Source organism: Haemorhous mexicanus, chromosome W (genome assembly GCF_027477595.1).
Source record: "Haemorhous mexicanus isolate bHaeMex1 chromosome W, bHaeMex1.pri, whole genome shotgun sequence".
Classification (NCBI taxonomy): domain Eukaryota; kingdom Metazoa; phylum Chordata; class Aves; order Passeriformes; family Fringillidae; genus Haemorhous; species Haemorhous mexicanus.
In genome coordinates this window covers 2,396,899-2,401,058 of record NC_082380.1, presented here as the reverse complement: position 1 = coordinate 2,401,058, position 4,160 = coordinate 2,396,899, and positions in this window count along the sequence as shown.

The following is a 4,160-nucleotide window of genomic DNA, read 5'->3' as shown; positions in this document are numbered from 1 at the left end:
GGGTGTCAGGGGCTCTACGCTCTGGGGGATGAGATCAGACACCAGATAGAGCCCCTGGTAAACTTAGAAATTGACCCCCAGAGAGAAGAATATGCGTTTTTAGTGGACACGGGTGCTGATCGATCCTGTGTGATGAAGCTCCCCAGAGGGGCTCAGCTAAGCAAAAAGATCGGCCAAGTATGGGGAGCAAAAGGAAAACTGTTCGGAGCCCAGGTTATAGAGACCATAATTATAAAAGGCAATTCAAAGGAATGCAGGGCTGATTTCCTTTATATCCCAAAATTAGGTTGTAACTTATTGGGGCGGGACCTGCAAGTAAAGATGGGAATTGGAGTAGTGCCAAAGGAGGAGAGGATGGTACCCCAAATAATGTTATTAACTGAATGGGATATGGGAAAAATTACCCAATAGTCTGGGAGGAAGGAGGAGGGCGAGGGTTGTTAAATATCCCACCAATTGAGATAGAAACGCAGCCAGGAATCCCCCCGTTAGGATAAAACAATATCCCATCTCCCCTGAAGGCCAGAGAGGACTAACACCTGTGATACAGGGACTCGTGGAGGAAGGCATACTAGAACCATGCATGTCACCACATAATACACCAATTCTAGCTGTCAAAAAGGCTGATGGAACCTATCAATTGGTGCAGGATTTGAGGGAAATTAACAAACCAACTATTTCCAGATATCCAATCGTGTCAAATCCATGTACCCTTCTTAGTCAAATTCCACAAGAACATTCATGGTTCTCAGTAATAGATTCGAAAGATGCTTTCTGGGCCTGTCCGTTAGAGGTGGGGAGCAGGAATTGGTTTGCTTTCAAATGGGAAGACCCAGGCTGCAAACGTAACCAACAACTTAGGTGGACCCGCCTCCCACAGGGAGTCACAGAGTCCCCTAACCTCTTTGGATGAGCCTTAGAGGATCTTATAGAATCCTTTGTACCTGGGGAAGAAATACAAATTCTACAATATGTAGATGACCTACTAATATCAGGCAAAGATCAAGAACAAGTCCAACAGGCCAGTATAAGTTTACTAAATTTCCTGGGAGAAAAAGGATTAAAAGTATCAAAGAAAAAAGTCCAATTTGTAGAAGAAGAGGTAAAGTACGTGGGGCACCTAATTGGAAAAGGGTACAAAAAGCTCAGTCCTGAAAGAGTTGTGGGGATCCTGTCAATTCCACCACCCAAGACTAAAAGAGATGTAAGAAAGCTATTAGGTCTAATGGGCTATTGTAGATTATGGATTGATCAGTATACTCAAACTGTGAAATTTTTGTATGAAAATTAATAAGCACAGAACCTGTAGCCTGGACTCTGGAGGATACCGAATGGTTCTAAGACTTAAAGGCTCGATTGAAGAAAGCCCCAGTTTTGAGTCTGCCTATTTAAGAAAACCATTTGATCTGTTTGTTAATGTTAATGAAGGGATAGCATGTGGACTAATAACCCAAGGTTGGGGAGGAAGCAGGAAGACGGTGTCTTATCTGTCAAAATTATTGGATCCAGTTGCAAGAGGGTGGCCAGCCTGTATTCAAGCTGTGGCAGCCACAGCTACCTTATTAGAAGACACTCTAAAGCTTACACTCAGTGGGAGGATTTGAGTACACACACCCCATGATTTGAGGACAGTGTTAAGCCAAAAAGCTCCTCAGTGGCTAACAGACAGCTGAATCCTGAGGTATGAAATAACCCTGATGAATGTCAAGAATCTAGAGATTGTCACCTCAAAATGCTTCAATCCTACTCAATTCCTAACTGAGGAACCAATGGAAAATTTAGAGCATAATAGTATAGAGATAATTGAGATACAAACAAAAGTAAGAGAAGACCTAGAAGAAGACCCCTTACCATATGGAAGGATCCTGTATATAGATGGATCCTCGCAAATTGTAATGGGAAAAAGGGCGTCAGGATATGCCATTATTGAAGCAGGGGAAATCAAAGAAAAAGGGAAATTGCCCTCAAATTGGTCTGCACAAAGTTCCGAGATATACGCCTTAAAAAGAGGTTTAGATTTATTAGTAGATGATAAATGGACAATCTACACGGATTCTCGATACACCTTTAGGATAGCTCATACCTTTGGAAAAATCTGGCAAGAGAGGGGATACCTTAACTCAAAAGGGGAAAAATCTGGCACATGAAAGTCTGATCAGGGAAGTACTCGAATCCTTCAGAGGACCAAAAGAAATTGCCATAGTCCATATTAAAGGCCACCAAAAAGGGGATACCCCTGAAATCCAAGGAAACAAATTAGCAGACCTGGTGGCCAAAGAAGCAGCCTTAGAAATGGGGGACCCATAGTCCTGAGGGTAAAAGAAGACCAGGGCAAAATAAGGGAAGAGGGAGTACCAAGTTTAAATGACAAGGAGCTAAAAGAAATAGAGAAAATGGGAGGGGTAAAAATAGAGGATAGAAAGTGGCAGACCCCAGATGGGCAACAAAGATTCAATCGAATAATAACCAGGAAAGTGATGGAAGAGATACATGGATTAACTCACGGGGGAACTCAAGGAATATGTGATCATTTCATGGAATATTACACGGGGATGGGAATATATGAAATAGCCAGATCCATCACAGGAGAATGTTTAACCTGCCAAAAAGTCAACAAAAGGTGATGCAAAAAAACGCTCCGGGAGGGAGGAAATTAGCCATAAGACCTTTCCAGATGTCCTGGGATGGCGTTAGGATGCTTGTATCCCCATTCGTGTGTGCTGTTTATCCTGGATATTATGTTCTGTGCCTTCAAGACTGGCTCTGAAGAGTGAAAGTTTTGTTTTGGCTTCTTATCAGCCGCTCCCCCATGGCTGGCAGGGCACAGAGACGGGGCAGTACATACTGCTGCTTTTGCTTTTTGCCCTGCTTTTTGCTTTGCTCTTGCTCTTGCTTCTGCTTTGCTCCCGCTTTGCTCTTGCTTTTTTGCTTCTGCCCATTAGTTAGTTTAGCTAAACAGTCCAAATTTCTTCCTGGACTGTTTCTCCTTTCCTTTTTGGACCTACTCGAACCTGCTCCAGACTGGGACCTGGGAAACACCGAGAGTTTCCACCTTGTGGCCTAAGGCAGCTACCCCAGCACCGGAGGGACTGATAAGAGAGCGACCACCCCCAAGAGAGACTTTCTGAATTTGTCATCTTTTTCAGAGCGGTGAAAGAGTGGTGTCATCCGGTATTGTTCATTTCTTGCACTGGGGGGTGCTTTGCCTGTTAAATAAATAGGTTCTTTCCACTTCTCTCTGAGGAATCTTTCCCGAACCGGTTGGGGGGAGGGGCCGTGTGGGTTTGCTTTCTGGAGGGGCCCCCCTTTGGGGATTCTCTCCCAAATTTGCCCTAAACCAGGACACCAGAGTATTCAGGTTGATTTTACTGAATTAACTCCAGCCCAAGGATATAAACACCTATTGGTCATAGTTGACCATCTAACTCACTGGGTTGAAGCATTCCCCATGAGAAGAGAGTGACAAAAGTTCTCTTGGAAGAAATTATTCAGAGATACGGGGTAGTAAATATTATTGATTCGGACCGTGGCCCCCACTTTACATCCAGTGTTCTGCAACAAGTCATCAGGGCCTTGGGAATAAAGTGGGAGTTACACACCCCTTGGCACCCTCAGAGTTCTGGGAGGGTCGAGAGGGTGAATCAAGCCTTAAAGAATATCTTCACAAAACTGGTCTTAGAAACCCAATGGAATTGGATCAAATGCTTACCACTAGCCCTGTTACAAATAAGAACGAGATCCAGAACAGATCTAGGGGTCTCTCCTTACAAAATGTTGTTTGGGCTGCCTTTTTTGCTTACCCCGTACAGTATTGAGGAACATCTAGAAGGGGGGATGACAATGCAAAAATATATAGAAACAGTAACAACAACCCTAGAAGAACTAAGGAAAAAGGGCTACCTCCCCCAAACTTCCCCACTGAACTGTAAAATAGATGGTATTAACCCGGGAGACTGGGTATTGATTAAATCATGGAAAAACCCTCCACTAACTGCTCGCTTTGAAGGCCCCTTCCAAGTGCTGCTTACAACAAACACCGCAGTAAGAACAAAGGAGTGGAGGTGGAATCATGCAAGTCGAGTGAAGGGTCCAGTACAACCCCCAGCTGAGGTAAGCGAATGGACTATAGCCAACAGAAACAATATAGACTTGAAATTGGT